A 22140-nucleotide genomic window follows, 5' to 3' on the forward strand; every position below is an offset into this window, starting at 1 on the left:
TTCTTCAATCTGCACTCACAGAGGCCCAACCAAAGTTGCTCAATGGCTTGGCTCTGGCTCTGGCCCATGGCCTTTTGGAGCAGCTGGAGCTGGCTCTGATCTGACATGGGGCAGCTGCTGGGCTTTGCTCCCAGAGGCCACCCCTGCAGCTCCCCTGCTCCCAAAACTTTGCCATGTAAGCCCAATATATCGGTCAAGTCTGTCCCCAGCTTTGTTACAGGAAGTTACTGCTCTAAAGAATCAGGGTGCAGAAGAAACTACCATACAAGAAAACACCAAAAATCACAGGAAAGAGATTACTGTCTTTTATGCTAGAGTACCTCTCATTAGATCTAGGTTAGCTCTGCTGTTGCAACTCAGATAAGGATTTGGGACCTTGAGACAGAGCAATAATTGCTTCTCGTTATAGGTCTTTATTTATTCCTTGAGTACATATGCAAGTCTCTCTCGGATGTTTATGTACTCACCATCTCCTTCATTAAAGGGTCACATATAAATAATATATGCATTACTTGATATTAATTTTCTTACGGTTTTGAAGCTTACTGGCAATAAAATAGTTCTCTAGGCTACTAATAACTGCTCAACTTCGGCCTCTTATCTCTGCACCTGGTGCTAGGTCATGAGCTTTTAAAAATGTCTCATTTGTACAAGGGTTTGTTTTCCTGAATGATGGATGTACCAAAATTCAATATTGTTAAAAAAGAGCAGCGTGCATGTCAGTGTATGGGGCTGGTAGATCGTTCAACACAGTTACAGAAATGGGAGGGAATGACTAAAACTGGCCCTGATGTGTAGGCAGGACAGGACTGACATAAAAGTGACCCAACTGAAAAATGCTGAGTCTGCCCTAAAGACTCCCATGCTAAACTTTGTACTGGAACAGGGATTTGGATAGTCACAAGTCCAGCAGGGTCACCCAGGGTCACAAGGAACAGTGAGTGGCATTGCACAAGTCACTGAGCAAGCAGAGGTGAGCACCAAGGTGAGCACTGTAGAAAGCAAATGCTGATACCAGGGGCTGCAATGCCTCCTAGTAAAGCATTGGCACTGGACAGACGGATCTTGTTTATGTAGCTAATGTGGATCAAACGCCCTCAGAGCCAATCTGACTTGTGAAGTGCTCAGGCACCCACTGCAGGCTCATATTTTGCTGGCTCTTGAGCTGCCATCTCAGTACACTTTGTTTTCTTCAGTGGTACAGGTCTGCAGCATCAAGAGACATGGTATTTGTTACCTCAAGAGTGGTGAGGGTTATTAAGTCCAAATAATGTACAGAAAATGAGACAAGATAAAGCATGAGGTAACCTCAGAGCTCAAGCTTGGCCATGACAACTTTGTCTTTAGAAGGCACTTCACCTGTCATGTTACAAACAGGCAACTCCCATCTCTCAGAGGAAGATGATATCACTTGTTTTCCAGCTGCTTTACAGCAAGAACCAGTCTTTTCTGTCTGCCAAATGAAGACAGGAGTTCCTCTTTTATAGAGAAAAAGAACTTTATCACAGAGGAGAACATTACCAGCCAGGAGACCGTATCTGTCAAACCAGAAGTGTGTTTCTCCATTTACACTTCCTGTCATGGCAGTAAGTTGAAAACTTTGGTCCTGTTCTCTGTGTTTTCTTGTTATTGTTAAGTAGATCCAATTCTTACATTTTTTTTTGGACCCATGAAATGGCAGCATTAGATTACTAGCAACCAGTAAAAAGGACCTATATTTTTCCTCATTAATTGGCTGATACACGTTTGAGAATCCATTCAGAGTATTTTTCTCTGTAAGAAGTGTATTTCCATAATGAGACATTATAGTTTTGTTCTTACTAGACGCTTTTGGTGTTGCTGCTATAGTTTTGGACAATTAGCACTTCAGCATGCAGCATTAAAGGAGATCTCAGCTGAATCTTCAAAACTAGTACTAGACTTTCATATTATTTATCATAATATTTGAAAAAGCCAGGCTCTTTTTAATGGTGCCCAGTGGCAAGACAAGGGGCAATGAGCACAAACTGAAGCACAGGAGGAAACACTCCTTTACTGTGTGGGTGACTGAGTACAGGTTGTCTGGGGAGGCTGTGGGAACTCCCTCCTTGGAGATACTCCAGAGCTGCCGGCTGCTGGCACGCAGCTCTAGGTGTCCCTGCCTGGGCAGGGGAGTTGGACCAGATGCCTCCAGAGGTCTCTGCCAACCTCAGCACTTCTTGTGGTGATGTACATACATGTGATACTATGTATGTTTCGTAATGGTTTGTTTTGTTTTGTTTTGAGATCTTGTTCATTTGAAAAGGCGAAAAAAGTTTCAAGGTGTTCAACTTCCACATTTTTGCCCCTATTTCTTTAAAAAGACAAAATGCATTCACAGGCCATTCAGATTCTTGGCAGCATCTGGTACCACATACAAAGGAAAAGAAATTTCAGACTATGTCACTTTCAGACTATGCCACTATGTCACTATATCTGTTTTCAAACAGATATCTATCAATAATGCAGTTACCTCTCTAACTTGTACTAAAGCTCTTTTGACTAGTATATGGATGAGTATTGAAAATCTCTATATGTGACATCTGTAAAGTAAACACGTGACACTGGTTTCAGGAGAAGGTCTATTGGGGCATCTATGGCAGTGGGGGACCTCTTCACCATACCCCTTTCACACACCCACACCCCTTTTTTAAACTATGTGTTTGCCCCAGCTCAGCTGTTGTATGTAGTCTCTAAGATAGCATCAAGGTCAGATGCTGTACTTGAATCAACAGCCGAATTACCCCTATCTTCTAACACCATCAAAAGTAAATTGCTAACTAATCACCAAGGAAAAGAGACTTGAAGAAGAACGAGTAGTTCTATGAGAATTGCAGCTAGCAAAGACAAGATTTCAATGGCTTTCTTGCCTGTTTGGACTCTCAGATGTTCAATAAGGTGTGAACTTCATATTTTTTTTTTCCTAATTGAGGCCACTAATAGGCTGCCTCTCCTTTGCCTGCTTGCCAATACTTGTGAAGCTATAGAGTGTTTTTGGAGCATGCATCTGTAGCTTAACTGCAACAGGCTCAATTGATGTGTGCAAGGGAAAGGTGTGACCACAGGAACTGTAAATGAGAGTTGTGCGAGGCTCTCATCTTTGTAGCCTGGTTGCGTGTCCTGAGCAATCAAAACCTAATCCTAAAGGTGGCATTGGGCTAGCCACATCTTCTCCCTTCACAATGCAGGGATGTGTTTGGGGCCTCACATGAGCCCTGTCTGTGAAACTGCACCATGCTCTGCACAACAGGCAGGATGCAGAACATCTCCAGGGATCACAGCTGTTGTAAGGAGAAGTAGCTGGTTTACTGCTTGTTCCTTTTAAGGGTAAAGACATGAATAACACAGGAAACTGAAGTAAGTGTAGGTCATGGCTCTTGACTCCTAGATTCATCAGTAATCACAAGAATGTATAATTCTGAATTAATCCATTGTAGAGTTATTTATATATTTAGCTGTAGGTTTTACATGTCCCAATTACATACACACAAGCAACAGAGGAGTATGGATTAAGGAAAGCTGTGGCCACAGTCTTTTTTTTGGGTGTCAACAATTAACAATGAATTTTTCTACTGTTTAATAGCAAGTTAGTTAAGATTTAAAAAAAAAAAGAAAAAGAATACAGTTATTTTTGGAAGCTCTGGGTAGTAACAACATAATGGTTTAATTATCTAAAGTTCAGTCACAACAAGGACAAAAAAATCTCTCTTGTGTGTGCTGAAGAGCTTTTCAGTTCTGAAAAAAAAATCAATACCATATTCACACTAATGTTTGCTTGCATAAAATATTGACTGTGGTCACACTGGCAGTTTTACATAAAGACTTAAAAGCAATCTTGATTGTCTGAAAGGTTCTAATTGTTTTCCCCCCTTCCTGAAAGAGTAATGAAAGGACAACTAAAAAGCAGAACTATATAGTTATTTTATAACTGGCACTAACAAATTTCACCAATTACAGAGTCCATTCTGTAAGCAATGAATGTGTGGCTCCCAATTAATCTAGTGTACCTCCAGGCAAGGTCTAAATCAGCTGGATACAGCTAAAGCAATTTGCACACAGCTAAAAGCAAATTGGAAAATAAGTGTTCCACGCTACTGCCTATCTTTCCAAGCCAAATACACAATCAGTATTCTGGCAGCAGCACTCTGTCATGTTATTTGCAGCTATCAATTTTAATTATAACAATTATTGATTAGTTGGGAAAGTGAATAATCTAATGTTCAAATGAGGTTGGCGCAGCTTCTGGGGATCTTTATTTCCCTTTCATGTGCATGTCCGTTTAGAGGAAATATCAAGCAAAGATACCTGCAGCACACTGCTGAGCTTAGCTAACTGTAACTGAAGTTGCAGCGGTGATTTTTTGTTGTTGTTGTTTACAACAAACATCTGTTGTTAGGAGTCACTGGTCTGCTGTGCAAAAAAGGTTGATATGAATTGAATTAGGGCTCGAGAAGGGTCAGTTTGGGACTGTAGGCCAATAATTCCAGACGTAGGCATCTAAAATCAGACACCTAGTTTCTTTCTTAACCACCCAAATGAATGAGCTGTTTAGCATAGGAAGGGAGGATTCTCCCGTTGACCAATAACACCAGCAATTTTGCTAACCTATTTACTTTTGGACATAAGCTGTTTCTTCTTGTGAAACAATGCTTCTCTTGGAAGAGAGAAGAAAGGAACAAATCCCACCCTCACTGCACTAACAAGTGTTTTATGTGTTTTAGCTAAATAAATAGTGGGGGGAGGAGCACTGGACTGGAGCAGGGCTGCAGCCACAAAGGCTGAAAACAAACTTTCTGAATCCAAGTGTTTGGCACAGGCTCATCCAGACAGCTAACCAAACGCCTGTGTTGCTGAACATACATGGTTTGCACCTGGAGCTGTATGCTGAGCAGTCGGCTGGGCAGTCAGGAGGAGGCTTTCCCCCATGCCTCCCTCTCCTCTGGAGCTGTAACCTGTAGCTCAGAGCTGCCGAGGGCAGGTGCGTTGGACTAGAAGACATCTCCAGTGGATCAGGAGCCAGAGAATGTGCTAACAGCAGCAGACGTTGGAACAAATGAAACAAAGCAAAAAATAGCAAAGGCAGTGGAATGAATCGTGAATGTGCTGAGCATGGGAATGGCCAGGTCTGGTAACAAAACTGCTCCCTGAGAGAAGAGCACAGCGAAACCCTTAGATAAGCACGCATACATGTGTTTCTCCCAGTGACCTGGTCACCTTCGGCGTGTGCATGCGTGGTGGGTTTTGTGTCTCCTGCTCTGTGTTTTGTCTTTCTGAGCTCTTTTGTTCTGTGTCAGGATCTAGTATTCCCACTGAAAGTATTTTACCCTGCCCTCCAAATATTCCAGCATGGTACACTCAATCCTGTACAAACATGCTTAAAGATGGAGCTCTGTCCCAGTCATTTTCCTTCTTCCTTTCTTTCTTTTTGGTTGTGTTGAGGACAAAAAACAAATGGATAGCAGCTTCCTGCTTAATAGTATTTTCCACAATAGCACTGTTGTACTAGAGAACCATGAAAAGTTATGGATTGCAGTCCTTTAATCTGGCATACAAAAGTGTGATTCATAGTTTGTTAGGCCATGAATTGAACATCTCACAGCTTCTCTATTATTTAAAATGTAGTATTAATATTAAAATTGCTCTGCCTGTCTATAACTTTGGGATAAGAAACGTTCCTCAAGGGACCCCACTCCATCTGCAATAAGTGCTTTTCACTTCAGATTAATACATTTTCATTTGCCTTGTCATCCCATGCAGGCAGAGTGGGCCTCAAGCCACATGGGGTCAAGTAGGGGTCCAATTAGGCAAAGTTATTTTTAAGTTCTGGAGGGCATGGGGTCAGCACACTGGAGAGATTTAAGCACCTAAAGATGTAGATAGGTAGATACATGTTTCCAGAAGTGCTATTGCAGGGAAATCAAGAGGAATTAGGCATCTGGCAACTATCTAGTAAAGCACATTTTGAGATTCCCTTGAAGAGCTTTCTAGGTGCTTGAATGCTCTTGAAAACCCAGCTGCTTCCACAGCTGAAAGGTCCAGACAATACGGTTGCCTCACTTTCCCGTCATCTCAGGTCTGCCAAGGTGTAGCTCCAGGGCTGAGATGCAAAGCTGAGACTTGTAGCAGCCTTCAGCTGCACGCTGCACAGGAGGACAGCCAGAAGGCCACCCTGGGACACGAAGGTGCTGGGGAGCCAGTCGGGAGGCAGAAGGACAATGTCTCTGGGCACACATCCACGCTGAGCAATGTTGGGTGGCCCTGCGGCCAGGGAACCTGCTCTCTTGGTGCTCTTCGCTGTACTTGGGGTGAAAGAAGGTCAAGGAACATGGGGCCAAACATCTGGCTAGCTTGGTCATCACCAGTGGCCACAAGCAAATGCCTGGGAAAGAGCACAAAGAGGAAACTCACCCATGCCAACACTCTCCTGCTTTCTGGCAGTTTTCATCCAGGGTATTTTCTGACCCTCTTGTGTTTTTTCGGAGTAATAATGCACAAACATTTTTAAACTGCTTGTTCACTCCCCTCTTGAATGCAATATAAACTTCTTGTGTTCACAGTGTCCCTTGCCATGGATTTTCCCATGTGTGCTGTCCATTGCACAAAGACTTTCTGTGTGCTCTGACTGCAATGCCTGTTATCTTTATCTGATAGACCTGGATTCCTGTACTGGAAGTAACAAAACCAATTTCAGTTCTAATCATCTTCCTCCTATACCTCTTGTGATTTTATAGACTTTAATATATTCTCCCTTAAGTGTTCTTTTTTCCCCTCACTGAAGATTTCCAGACTAATCTTTTTTTATTATTATTTTTTTTTTTTATTTTTTTTTCTTCCTTTTTTTTTTTCCCTGCTATATGGAAACTATTAATGATTCTTGCCATCCTCCTCTAAACCTTTTTTTTTAATTTATTATTATTTTTAATATAATCATTAAGCTGTGGAGACACATATCCATCTTCCCGCTACAAGAACTCCCCTTTTATTCGTACCTTTAGCTTCCTGTTTTTTTTAGCCAGTTTCTTCCCTATGCGCACTTCTATGCTGGTGAGTTTCTTTCAAAGCCATCATATGTCATGGTTTTGCCTGGGACAGAGTTAATTTTCTTTGTAGAGGCTCACACAATGCTGTGTTTTGGATTTGTGTGGAAAACCGTGGTGACAGCACATGGATGTGTCAGTTGTTGCAGAGCAGTGCTCGCACAGAGCCAAGGACGTTTCAGTTTCTGGTGCTGCCCTGCCAGCGAGGAGGCTGGGGGTGCACCAGGAGGGGACACAGCCAGGACAGCTGGCCCAGGCTGGCCAGAGGGATATGCCATACCATGTGGTGTCATGGTCAGCCATACAAGCTGGCGTAAAGAAGGAGGAAGGGGGAACATTCAGAGTGATGGCGTTTGTCTGCCTGAGGAACCGCTATGCATGCTGAGCTCTGCTTTCCTGGGAGTGGCTGAACACATGCCTGCCGATGGAAAGCAGTGAATGAATTCCTCATTTTGCTTTTCTTGCGTGCACAGCTTCTGCTTTCCCAAGTGAGCTGTCGCTATCTCAACCCATGAGTTCTCTCTGTTTTACCTTCCTGATTCTCTGCCCATCTACTTAGGGAGAGTGGGTGAGCAGCTGGGTGGTGCTGAGCTGCCTGCCAGGTTAAACTACAACAATCCTTTCTGGAGCCCAACATACATCATTAAGGGTTTGAGATGATGACAGATTTGGTTGAAGTGTGGAGATATTATAGCTGTTTAGCTGCTAATTGGCTGGCTCCCGTGCTTGCCATGGGGCTTGCTTGCCTTACTTTATGTTAGAGTCCAGTGCTTGTTAGTGGCTGCTTCTGCTTCTGCTGTTTGCTCTACTCCTTAGCATCTTGCTTTGCTGTGCCTGGAAACATTTTGATATCAGCTGTGACCATTCTCTGGAGCTGCCGGATGGCCAGGTCATTGCTGCTGTTCTTGTTTTTGTTCTCATTGCTGCTGTACTAGGCAGGCTGGAGCTCCAGACTGAACTCAAGGCAGAGGGACTGTGACCTGTGGGTGAGTCTGCATGGGAGCACGTATACCCCAAAGTGTCTGTGGCCATGGAGAAGTCCATGCTGTGTAGCAGGTACACCTTGAAGTGTCCATGGATAAGGACATGCCAGAACACCTTATCCACACCTGTGGATAAGACCATGACACAACACAGCAGGTGTCTGAGGCCAGTGAAAAGGGCTGTGCCAGAGCAGGTACACTCAAAGTGACTGTGGCCCATTACTAAGTCCACACCAGAGCAGGTAGACCCCAAGTCATTAGAGGCCATGGATAAGTTCACAACACAGTAGGTAGACTTCTGAAGGGACTGTGGCTCGTGAATGAAGCCACTCCAGAGCAGGTGCACCTCTAAGGGACTGTGGCCAGTGGACAAGCCCAGGCTTCAGCAGGGGCAAGGGGATAAGTTCACTGCAATGCTAAATCCTACGGCCTGGTCCAAAAGGACAAGGGGTGAAGATTGTGATGAATATGCCTTCAAACTGTTGTAACCCTTGATCACAGGATTCCTATAGCAGGAAGCACTTGAATCAAGAGAGGATGAGCCTCACAAGAAGCAGTGCAAGTACAGCAGTGACCCGACCTGAGCTGGCTTTGGCGTCCAGTAACTCCATGCAACACACCGCCTCTCCTGTCCTGAGCGACCACCGTAACAGATAGAAGCTAAGTCATGGACTAAAAGAAATCAGTGGACTTTTTATGGACATTTTATGGACATTTCATATGGGTGGTCTGTAGACTAAGAAAATTATATCTGTTTATTAGTTGAAGGGTGGTGATTAATGAGTATGTATTGGAAAGAATGGGACCTGAGCATGACATAAATGGTATGGAACAAAGGGTGGATATTGTCATGGTTTTGGCTGGGATAGAGTTAATTTTCTTTGTAGAGGCTCACACAATGCTGTGTTTTGGATTTATTATGAAAATAGTGGTGATAACACGCCAATGTTTTTAGTTGTTGCAGAGCAGCACTTAGACAGAGCTAAGGACATTTCATCTCCTGGTGCTGCCCTGCCAGCGAGGAGGCTGGGGGTGCACCAGGAGCTGGGAGGGGACACAGCCAGGACTGCTGGCACAGGCTCACCAAGGGGATATTCCATACCATATACCGTCATGCTCAGCAATACAAGCTGGGATAAAGAAGGAGGAAAGGGGGAATGTTCAGAGTGATGGCATTTGTCTGCCCGAGGAACCATTACGCGTGCTGAGCCCTGCTTTCCTGGGAGTGGCTGAACGCCTGCCTGCCGATGGAAAGCAGTGAATGAATTCCTTGTTTTGCTTTTCTTGCGTGCGCGCCTTTTGCTTTACATAGTAAACTGTCTTTATCTCAACCCATGAGTTCTTGCGCTTTTACCTTTCTGATTCTTTCCCCCATTCCACTTGGGTAGAATGAGCTGCTGGGGTACTTAGCTGCCTGCTGAGTTTGACTACAACAGAATGAAAGACGCTGTCAAGAAGCTCTTGGAAAACCAACCAGGCAATATCACTTGGGTGATCTGGTTGAATCATCCTTTTCCATATGCTTGTTGATCCCCCAAAAGGCTGTTAAGAGGCTTGTAAGGCAGGACTTCCCCTAACAGAAATTCCAAGTCTGGAAGTGCCTTTTGTGTTTGCAGGAAAGAGAAGTAAAGTTGCTAAGGTCAGAAACAGGAACCCACATCTGTATTTTATTAAACCCACCTCCTTGTTTTGCTCTTAGAATCACAGAACACCCAACTTGATGCAGGTCTGGTTAGATGAGGTTGCTCAGGGCTGTGTCCAGTTGAGTTTTAAATATATTCAAGGGTGAAAATCCCATACCTCTCCAGGCTTCTCTTCCAGTGTCTCACCACCTTCATGGTGAAAACTGTTTCTATTTTATCTAGTTGAAGTTTCCCATGTTCCAGCTTGTGTTTGTTGTTTCTTCTCACACTCCTGTCCAGGTTTGGGACTGGCTCCACTTTCCCTATATCCTCCCACTAAGTGGCTGTAGACAGCAGTCAGGTCTCCCTTCAACCTTCTGTTCTGAAAGTTGAACTAAGCCAGTGCCTTTTAGCCAAAAAGAGGTTGTGCATTGGTTTGACAGCAGCAGCAGCATTTTTCAAATCTTGTCCTTACAAATGAATATTTGGGGCCATTGTATTACAAATGAATACAAGGGCAAAGATACAGATGCTATTCACATGGAGTTGGAAGAAATTTTTAACTTTTTTTTTTTTTTTTTTTTTTAATTAGGTTTCTCAAGAGCAGGTAATTAGATCTAAAGAATCAGCCAGTGGCTAGCAGTTTCTTAAGAACTGTTTGACGGATGCCGTATTTACAGCACACACTGGGGTAGACAGTGTGTGTGCTAGGAAGTTCATTCCAAACAGAGTACTGGCCCCCAAGAGGACCATTAAAAGCAAGCAGAAATTGAAGCAATTCAGCATTCATCAGCCTGGACTGAAGTGATTTCAGTACTATGATCCTTCAGAGTGTACAATATGAGCTTTGCAAAGACCAGCTGGGGTTTTTACTGCTGGTTTGCATACCTGAGGTCTGACACCCTCCAAAGCCTGTGCGTGGCGCTTGATGTCACCATGGCTCCTGGCAGAAGGGACAGGGCTCCATAGCAGGAGCACAGACTTCCCTTGCAGAGAGATTCTTCGGCGTGGTACTGAGTGGTTGTTCCTCTGTCTGATGGTATGTTAGGAACAACACCATGCAAATCTCCTCCACAATTTTGCTGTTTCACAGATACGAGTCTACCAGTAAGCAAAGTGGGAATGCGAGCTGAGTCTTTTCAGTCTGCTGGTGATAACACGGATTACTCTCTCAGTCACTCCAAAGAGGATAAAGAAGTACATTTCCCAAAGTTTGAGTATGGTATGAAGTAGATAAAGACAAATCATCTGTAATCATCCTGGAGAATAGCAAAAATCTCTCCAGAACAGCTGCTTTCATAAAATTCCTGCTGTCTTAATAGGAAGTACAATTGGCAGCTCACATGAGACTCTGACCACAGCAAATCTGACATTGACTGTCTGCTTAGATTGTGATCCAAATCTAAAATCCAAAGTGTTCAGAGCCAAGAATTTGAATCCAGGCTGTGCATCCTCCCATCTACAGCCCTGGAATTTATTACAATTCTCCATCATTTCAAAAACATATGTTTAGCGAGTGTCGAATGAGAAGCTCTATTGCAGACTGCAAACCAGCCTCTAGCCTCTTTTGCAGAGATACATAACAGCAGCCCAGGCTCCAGTGTTTAGTTCAAAGACTGCAGTCCACTCTAATGTATATTGGTCTCAAGTGCAGGAAATGTGGGTGAGTCCTCATGTATGTGGCATACAGTTCAGTGGTCTTTACAGCTGTAGGTGCTAACATCCTGTTTCAGCTTGTTCACAAATTAATTCTAGCCATAACAGGAGTTCTCTAAGGCTCTTGTGCAGGCAAGCACGTAGAGCTAAATACCTGCAAATCTCCTTAAAAATATATATTAATATTAATTTTATGCATGTGTGGGGAAGAGACGGTACTGCCTAAAGGGACTGAATAGAATCTGATCCATTAAATATTTCCTGTGTTGAATATAGTATTTCCTCCAAACTGCATGTACTTCTGAATATGCCTTTGTTCACATATATTTCAGAGATAATAGTATGACTGTGGTATAATGCTTCATTCTGGCTTTCAGAGATAACAGGGCTAAAAATGCAAAACAATATCAAGCAAATCTGGACAGTGTGAAAATAAATAATAAAAAAAAAGAGCAGCTGAGGCTGTCCTTGACAACATTACTGCTAAAAGTGACCTACACTGACTAATGCATCCATTTCATAAGGATTTAGGACTCTTATAGTGGTTTTGTAATATGATAAAGTGTCTCTAAAGATGTCTTTTGAAAAAGAGGAGAAAATTGCAGCTGATGCAAAGTTTCCATGAATGAAGGCTCATGAAAAAAGCTTATGGTTAGATGTAATTCCACAGTAAGGATATATATTTGTCTTTCTGTTTTTCGTATTTTTAATGTACAATATATTCTGTTTTTAAGTATACTATTAAAATTTCATATGTATAGGTATATACATATATATGTGTGTATATATGCACACATATATATTTGTAAACTCGTTAGTCTTATGCCTTCTTTTTTTCCTATATCAGCCCCATTCCCCTCTCAGCAGTGAATTATAAAGTTTATGTTCACATAAGTAATTAATAATTAACAACAATTATTAATTAATAATTAATCCCAATTCACAGTCGTGTCAAGGGTATAGAGGTAATCCAGACAATGGATCAAGCAGAAAGTAAAAAACATGCCATTCCCAAAGAAATTAATGGACTTTGTTTTCACTTAAGGGAGGGATTACTTTTGTGTAATAACAAAGAATTTCACAAATTTGGACCAGTTCACTAAAAAGAAATTTACACCACTCTCTACTTGCCTCTGAATTTGACCCTTTCACTTTAGCTTGAATTGATGATTGCTGTGGGAGCAGAGGAAACTAACTGGATGCACATCTTTGGAGTGAACATAACTCAGTGAGCAAACTGTAAAAGAATTTGAGGGCAAAGTCATCCAAGGATTAAAAAAAGCCACCAAATAAACACCAGGAAAAAGAGTGTGCCTGTCTGATTTCACTGTCACTTGTCTGTGATCTGGCACTCCTAAACGCTAGGGCTGCACCCTCTTAAAATTTAATTTGCTCTCAGTGAGGACAGGGCACACACAAACCTCATTTTAATAAGCCCTTGAGAAGTGGCCTGCAATCAAACCCACTGCCCACAGTTCCTCCTGATCCTGCTGGTCACTGAGGACGTTTCTGCAGACATCTTAGTGGGAAAACCAAGGTGGGCTCTGTGGATGCTGGGCTGCTGGGAGAAGTCCTCTCATGTCACGTTCATCAGACCTGAGTCACAGCACGGACACCAGGGGCTCGGAAACATTTCACAATGCGGCGCTGAACCGTGCTGCATGGCTGACCTGCTTCAGCCAAAGGAAAGAAAGCCTGCATTAGCATGTGAGCAGAGGAAGTCAAAGTGATCTCATTCATAGAGCCTTCTCCCATTTATGTAAGGGGACCTGGCCCCCACAGAAGAGCATGTCTTTCTCTGGGCCACACAGGGCTGTCTGCCTAATTTTCCTCATTCTTAACCTTTGCCTCTCCATAGGACTGAAGTGCAAGACAAAGCCAGGACGCTGCATTCTTCCTTTATATCTTAGCTACAATAGCAAGGAGGTGGCAGGGTTAAAAATGTTTGCACACCCATGCGATAGCTTGAATGCAGAAAGCTGTTCTGGGGTCCCTGTCTCTGGGCTGTATGGGCTGGCGTGCTGGAGAGCAGGCATGCAAGTAGCAGGCAGCCACAGCCACACAGCCTCAAATGTAAGCCACCAAGTTTAAATTAATGATAAAAAATAGCATCTAAATAATAAAAGTCCCCAAAGCAAAACTTTCATCTGATACTACTAATTGCCTTTGAATTAGCTCTTCTCTATAATGCCACATTAGCACAGCAGCACATTAATTATTGAGCAATATTTAAATCATTCTGAAGCAAGCAATACATTCATTTAACATTTATTTTAGATGGGAAATACATCTTTTAGGATGTAAATTTTATATGTTCATATATATGTATATATAATTATATATATATAACAAAATCATTTGTTTTCCACCCATCTTTCACAGTTGTGAATATTTCTGAAGACAATGCTGCAATTGAACCACACAGTTCTAAAGAGAAGTACTTATCATATTTTAATCTAATAATTAATTCTTTTTTAAAGTTGTGCCTCTTAGCAAGTATTTCCTAGCAAGCTTTTCCTGGTGTTTTGTTGCCATATTGGTTGACAGATTAGTAAATTGCTTTTTAAAGGAGTCTACCTCGATTGAATTAATTATTCATGCTGCTAATAAACTAAATATTCATAAAACTTTATTGATTGTGCCAACATGGCTCTTGAATATGACTTCCTGCTGAAGTGCTAAAATCCACCTTCTTCTGAAAAAGAATGCAGCCTTTCTGTGACTTGACATGGTATCTGTACAGTGTAACAGTTTAAATTACTTTGTCTGAAAGTAAAGGCAGAGATATACAATGGTAGAATGTATTAGTGATAACTTTATTCCCTTACTATTGTATTATGCTACAAAACCTATTTCTTCTGTTAGAAAATATTCAAAGTAGGTTTTAGTATTTTGTATGATCCCTTTTGTGTTGCCTTGTAAGAAGTGCCTTCAGGTACATCTTCTATTGAGTTTATCAAACAAACATTCATTCTACCTTCTTTCTCTCAGCAGAGAGATTTTAAGGTGCAAGTCAGAACATCCTGGCCACTGACAGCCTTACAGAGTGCTCTGTAAGTCAGAGCGCTCACTCACAGCCTGATGTATACACAGGCAAAACCCACAAAGTATATGCCTATATTGTCCTTACAGGGCATGCTCGTGAAGGTACCGATATGAGTACCCAGGGCTTCATCAGAGGACACTCTGATAATGTATGCCTGTGTGGGTGGGCAGCACAGTGCTGGACACATACTGGGTCATGACAAAAAAGGGAGAGGTACCATTAGTTCTTGACCTGGCCCATGTATGAAGACATTTTGCACAGCTTCTGGGTAGCTTCTTCTCTTCCCCCTCCAAAAGCCATACTGTACGCTCACCCTTGAGCTATTCTACAGGATGCTCTAAGATCCAAACTAATCTCTTAAAGGGCTTTTTAGGGACTAAATGAGTCACAGGAGTATCTGCTTCTACAATGCCATTTTGTATGTCATCTCCTCAAGTGATATACACAAACTTTGGAAGTACCCCATTTGTGTCCTTCCAATACATATGGTGTTAAACTGAAGATAACAGTTCTGGGAAATCACAGCCAGGTCAGAGCAAATACAGATCCAGGATGTTTCAAGCCTGAGAAAAGGATGTTGCAGTCCCTGAAAAAACTGTGGTACAGATCTCCTAGTGAATTGGTTTCAAGCACCCAAAAGACAAGAATGTGACTGGGAAAAGCCAATACATATTTACTGAGGGTAAAGTTTGAATATGACACCAAAGTAGTAGCAGCTTTTATGTACAGAGGGAGGGAGAGCCACTGTACAGAAATACATTGACAGGTTGGATGGTTTGGTCATAAAGAATGGCACAAGGTTTAACAAAGTTAACTTCATGTCCTGTACCTGGGACACAGTGATCTCAAGCAAAGGCATGGGCTGCAGTCTAAATGGGTAAAGGCCCTGGTCACCACCGTGAGCATTAGCCAGCAGCATGCCCTAGCAGGAATGTAAGCCAGTCCTGGGCCACATCAGGCCAAATTCTATCCTAGCCTGGACACCAGCCTGAAATCTGGATGCTCAGAGTCACATATCATATCTGACAGCCCTGGTGTTCTAGAGTCCTCTCTTTTCATTCTCGCATTTCTCCTTTGTAGATGCTCTTTCCATTCAGATGCCTCTGAATTTTTTATTTCTTTTCTCATTCTTGCTTACCGTCTGTTCTGTCTTCCTCTAAATTCCTCGCTTCACACACTCTGCATCTGGTTTTATCAAAACCTCATCTTTTCACTGAGTGATATGGCCATTTGCATTTCCCCACATAATGTTCTGACATTTAAATCTTCAGGACAATATTCCATTCTCTTTGTGAGAAACTACTTTGTAACATCAGCCCTTACTGATATTTGGTTTCTTCTTAGAACTATGTTCATTTCCCCAAGCTATAAATTCCTCCAGGTGATTAGTAATTGCAGAATGTACAAGTGTTGATGGATTATGAACTTGCTTAGCTAACCAATTTATAGGGCAAGATTAGCAGGAAAATATGGAAGGAAATCTGGATGTTGTGTCTCTAATTCATTACCCTTACATGGTTTTGTTAGTTTCCTTATCAGAACTGAGGAAAGACATGGCAATATTGCATAAACATAAAAGCCCTCAGCATAATTTCTAACACTAAGTGGAAGACAACTCACCCATGATGTGTTGCTTCAATGGATGACCTCAATACAGTAGAAATGAGATATCTGCTGTAGGTTTCTCCTAAGCAGACCTCATAATTTTGAAGGATGCAACTTATTTTGCACAATGCTGAGACAATAGCATGTGTAGGAAATTCAAAGACAGACATCTTTGCAAGCACAGAGAAGTACAGTGCAATTTTAGAAATTTTTAAAATCCGTCTTTAAATAAGTTCTGGATTCAAGGATTTTCTAAGGATGGTCACACTTCAGCAACAAAAAGAATTTATATGTAGGTGCTGCTAAAATTCTTTGCAGAAGCTTTAAATTGTCTGTTTTTTAATTGAGGCTATGGACAACCAGCTGTTCTGCACTTGGTCCTTAAAGGGACCCCCTGTAGCAAACAAATCTGGATTTCCCATGTGAGGGAAACTTACCTTGAGGAAGTCAGACCTAGGTCAAAGACCTGGACCAGGGCTTGCTGTTTTTTTAGGTCCTTTTTCCAGTTAGTTCAGTGATCTTTTTTTCACTCCTGTCTCATGGGGATATGACTAGAATTTCTTTTCATTTTCAGTGTCCAAGTCTTTAAGACTTTATGCCTGCTAAGACTGTGAAGAACAGCTTCTGGATCTTTCCAGATCTGGGGTACTTATGATCCTTATCTATTATTTTTTTTTTTCCTTAGTGTTAGTTTGGGTGCTGGCATTATTTAGCAATGAGCAAGAATGGTAGCTATACCACTGGAGCACCTAAGGGTTATTATTTTTTTTCAGTCTGAAGTACTGATCTGAGCAGCACACTGCACCTTTTGGGTAGGATAAACATTTTCCAGGTATGTGACTTGCTGTTTCCAGTGCCCTTATACTATTGATGAAGCATTTTCTATACATTACTGGAAACCACAACGTTTTTGAGCATTTGTCTGCATCTCATTTTGTCAAAATACACTGTATTTCAGATTCACTGCACATGACATTTTGCTTCTGGATTGTTTCATCCCATTTTGTGCTGTAAAACCAGTTGCCTAACTCTTTTTATCCTGAACATAAGGGAGAAATGACATATTTTGTCAACAGACAAGATAACGGAAGTCAGTTGTCTTAGCCTTTCTCTCAGAGCTGGGTATCAGCCAGCTGACTAGGATATTAAAAGTGGCGAGTAACCTGACAAGGGTGAATGGGTCTTACTTGAAGATAGATACCTTCTCCAGACCTATCTGACCTCTCTCCCTACTCCACTGAAGAACCATCCTTGGAAAACAGGAGAGTAACAAGGAAGAGGAAGGGAGTGCAGCTGCTTCAGTCATAAATTGAACCTGAAGAACAACTGAAGAGGGAAGAACTAAGTCTGGCCAAGAGACATATGTATGGTTCTTGTTTGTACATGGATCAGTGTGGTATCTGTATTATCCAAGAATAAAGTATTTTAAGAATCCCTCTGCAGATTATTTATTTATTTATTTATTTATTTTTAATATTTTCAACCAGAGTGCCACAGAAGAGGAGCTCTTGGAAGTCTGTATGAACTATATGGGAAACTTTGTGATGGGGGGCTGCTGCATGGACCTGGCTGAGACCCTTCTGTTGAGGAAAAAGGAGTCTCCCAAACTGGAAACTATACCCAGAGTACACCCAGGTGACTCACGGGTGGAAAATTATCAGAATTATTTGTGTGGAAATCAGAAGATCCAAACCCTGTGCAGACTGATTTCCAATCACATGATATGACTCAGCTGTTGCTGTACTGTAAATAAAACAAGAGGTGAAAAAGAAAGATGGGAGAGTAGTATTTCTGTCAGTAGAAATGTTTCCTTTGCAGCAGAACAGGAAGAGAGACCTCATACGGAATGAGAGGTTAGAAGCACCGTATGTTGGAAATAGGACGTGGGGAACTGCTGTACTGAGAAAGAGTTAAAAGGAGAGATTCAATGGCAAGAAAAAGTAGACTTTGGGGATAAAAGATAAGGATGAACGTGAGAGGGGACAGCAAGAAAGAGACAATAGAATGCAATGAAAAGAAACAGACAAAAGAACATCAAAGAAAAGAAGCGTAAGATCATAGGAAAAGGAAAGAGAAAGCGTGTGTGTGGGTCAGTAATGGGTGCTGGGCATAAAAGCAATGAAGAATGAATGGAAGAGAAATGCTCCTTTCAAAGAGAAAAAGAACAAGTAGTTACAGGAGAGAAGGGCAAGAGAACAATGTACAGAACAATAAAAAAAATCTAAGATAAATAATACAGAAATGAATAGAATAAACCAGAACTAATAGAAAAGAACAGGGAGGGAAAAAGCCTGAAGAGAGTAAAAAGATAAGTCAATATTAAAAAAAAAAAAAAAAAAAAAAAGACTGATTTTAATTGGATTTATTTGTGTATTTCCTGTGAAAGACATAAAGACATATAATTTCTTCCAAGATTGTGGTATTAAAAGCAGTGACTAAATATAAATGATTATAGTTCAACATTTATCATATTTTATGGTTATATTACTCATGGAAAACCTTTCACTAATGCTACATTAATATAATCTGAGTAGAAGAGAAAATCTGTAGGAAAGTGTACCCTATAGGAAAAGAAAAATGAACCCTCCCATCCCCCCATTCTAATTATTCTGTCAGAGTAGAATTGAATTCAGCTGCTCCTTTAAACTGAAAGGCCAAAAAAAGAGCTTGTATCTTTTTAAGCTGCAGCTTTTTCTTACAGGCCCACTGTTTACAGTCAATCCGAAATTTGAGGGTTGCATGCTCTATTCTTCCACACAGAGCAAAATCAGCAGCTTACATTTAAGATGTTTTGTTTCTTTTTGCAGTCTCTTGCTAGCGTACTTAGCAGAGAATGATTAAAACCTGTGCTCTGTTAGAACTGTTGCAGTGTTTAAACAAGGAAGTCTGTGTTTGTTTAAGAGAATGGGGAAATGGTTATCTTGACAGATTAGACTGGAAAAACAGGACAGCCACAGTCTAGCACAGATGTCCAAATTTGCCACTTGGCTGGTTTTTTGAGGTCCTCTAAACAAAACTTGCTTGTGTGTTTGTGCCTTTGCTCTGTTCGACACCTGACTGAGGAATGTGATTAAGCACTGCTGCCAGGGATTACATGTCTCTCATGGGCAAGTGTTCACAAGGCTGAAGTTTCCTCATGTCTATCTAGCTGTGTCATAGCTTGCTAAGGGAATACAAGAGAAACATCTCAAAATGGATTAGAGCACTTGCAAAAAGGCTGGTTCATAATATAAAGGCTGTTTTGGACAGAAAAACAGTGAATTTTTTTTTTGTTTTGTTTTGTTTTGTTTTTCTTTCTTTTTAAGAGCTGAGATTTCTGGCGTCTCTGTTCAGTTAGTGACAGAACATGCAGAAGTGAGAAACATATAATTTGCCTGTGAAATACTTAAGCTATTTGCAAGACTCAGTGCAGGCTCCCAGGTGTAAAACACATCTCAATGGAAAGAAATGTTACATCCTTAATCAGTGTGAGATGATCATTTTCTAATGCATTTCAAATGCATGCTTCACTTGATAAATCCATACAAATGTCTGCTCAAACACTTTATAAACCTTCATTAGCATTATCACCTTGAATTATTTGTCCTCACATTACATCCTTGACAGAAAAGGCACTTTTAAAGCCACTGATATTTTCATTTGTCTAAAACCTATTTACCCATAGACAAAGTTTTGCTCTGTTAGATTAACCTTAATCTAAAAACCAATTGCAAGGATTCAAAGCACAAAGGCCATCAGCCTACAAGAAAAACATCATGATACTATTCAGACTTGTAAGGATCATGCTATCCCACTGCCATGTGTGAGAAATGCTTTGTTTAGTGTGCATGTTCTGTGTACTACATACATCTTGGATGTATACATAAATTTTGCTGTACACTATCAGGCACCAGAATTAGGTTAGAAATCTGGGCAGGATTCCAGAAAAACAGCAGTGCATGGTACCTGGTGATGGGGATGTATAAATATATTTATAATGATTGTCTTTCATTGCAGTCTTCAAAAGTGTTCTGAGTAATTTTATCTATACATCTCTGTGTGATATTAAACTTGTTGATGGTGAAGACACAGTTAAAAGGAGAGGACATCTCTTGTTTTAGAGAAATGGCTGAAATCCAGTAGGTCAATAGTTTGGATTCATATTACCACACTGGTGCCATAGAGGAATTTTATAAAGCACATATGGCAGAGAGATTACTGCAGTTCATGTGTCTTTATTCAGGTTACCCTTGATTTAGAGTTCAGACTACTTTGGGATTCCCGTTTCCACACAGACAGAAGGACCCCATAAGCATTTTAGATTTATAAATTGTAAAATAGTTCTAGGACTTTGCTAAGAGATTTTAATATGCAAGTAGGTAAGAGTTTAACTTATATCAGCATATGATGAGTACTGCAATGCTTTTTGAAATAGTAATGAAGTTAAAGCCATGAACAGGCTCCACCTTGAAACATAAAGATTTTTAAAACTTTTTTTTTTTTTTTTTTTTTTCCCATGAAAAGCTGTTTATAGTGTCAGTCTGAAGTTAGAAAAAGCATGTAATGCTTTATGGATAGCATGTAATGCATGTAATGTTTTATGGGATAAAGCATTCATGCCAGGAGATTTCTTTCTAATTGCTAGTAGGGTTTTATACGTTACTTTATCTTCACATGCTGGTTTTTGCTTTATTCCCAAGCTTCAGCCTTGAAAGATATGGTTTTGTTTTGTTTTGTTTTGTTTTGTTTTGTTTTGTTTTTCTAAGATTATATGTAAAACATGCTGTAAGAACAGAGTTGAGTAAACTGGTTATGGTTGAAATCATTGGCTTGAAACAGCTAACTGTCATAAGGTGCTAAAAAATCTTTGGGTTTTTAGAATGTGTGCAAGTGTTCAAAAGGTGATTCTTTGCCTAAACAATAGGACCAGTTGGCTTTAATTTGTGTGTCACAGTGCAGAAATAATTTCACCAGCTTTGCAAAGGGGAGAAAGCGCAGCTGAGCAAGTTTATCTTCAAATTCACAGAATAATACTACCATAAATCAGAGTCATAGAATGATTTGAGTTGGAAGGGACCTTAAAGTCTACCCAATTCCAATGTCCCTGCCATGGGCAGGGATACCTTCCACTCAGCCAGGTTGCCCAAAGCCCCATCCAACCTGGCCTCGAACACTTCCAGGAATGGGGCATCCACAGCTTCTCTGGGCAGCCTGTTCCAGTGTCTTACCACCCTCAGAGTAAAGTTCTTCCCAATATCTAATCTAAACCCAATCTCTTTTAGTTGAAAGCTATTTCTCCTTGTCCTGTCACTGCACCCCTTGACAAAGAGTCCCTCCCCAACTTTGCTGTAGGCCCCCTTTAGGTACTGGAAGGCCACTATAAGGTCTCCCCAGAGCCTTCTCTTTTCCAGGATGAACAACCCCAATTCCTTCAGCCTGTCTTCAAAGCAGAGGTGCTCCATGCCTTTGCTCCCTCCTTTGGACTCATTCTAACATGTCCATGTCCTTCTTGTGCTGGGGGCCCCAGAGCTGAATGCAGTACTCCAGGTGGGGTCTCATGAGTGCAGAGTAGAGGGTGACTGTCGCCTCCCTCACTCTGCTGGCCATGCTGCTTTTGATGCAGCCCAGGATTCATGGGCTTTATGGGCTGCAAGCACACACTGCTGGCTCATGTTGAACATCTCATCCACCAATAATCCCAGGTCATTCTCATCAGGGCTGCTCTCAGTCCATTCTCTGCCCAGCCTGTATTTGTGCTTGGGATGGGCAATCCTGAGGTGCAGGACCTTGTACTTGGCCATGTTGAACGTCATGAAGTTTGTACAGGCCCACCTCTCAAGCCTGCCCAGGTCCCTCTGAATGGCATTCCTTCCCTCCAGTGTATCAACCGCACAACACAGCTTGGTGTCATCTGCAAATATGACACTCAATCCTACTGTCCATGTCCCTAACAGAGATGTCAAACAGCACTGGTCCTAGTACAGACCCCTGAGGGACAACACTCATCACTGGTCTCCTCCTTGACAGCAAGTCATTGACCAGAGCCCTTTGAATGCAACCATCTAGCTAACTCCTTATTCACTGAATGGTCCATCTATCAAATCCATGTCTCTCTATTTTAGAGAGAAGGATATTGTGCTGGATATGGTCAAATACTTTGCACGAGCAGATGATGTCAGTTGTTTTTTTATACA

The sequence above is a fragment of the Oxyura jamaicensis genome, chromosome Z (genome assembly GCF_011077185.1).
Source record: "Oxyura jamaicensis isolate SHBP4307 breed ruddy duck chromosome Z, BPBGC_Ojam_1.0, whole genome shotgun sequence".
In the NCBI taxonomy this organism is placed as follows: Eukaryota; Metazoa; Chordata; class Aves; order Anseriformes; family Anatidae; genus Oxyura; species Oxyura jamaicensis.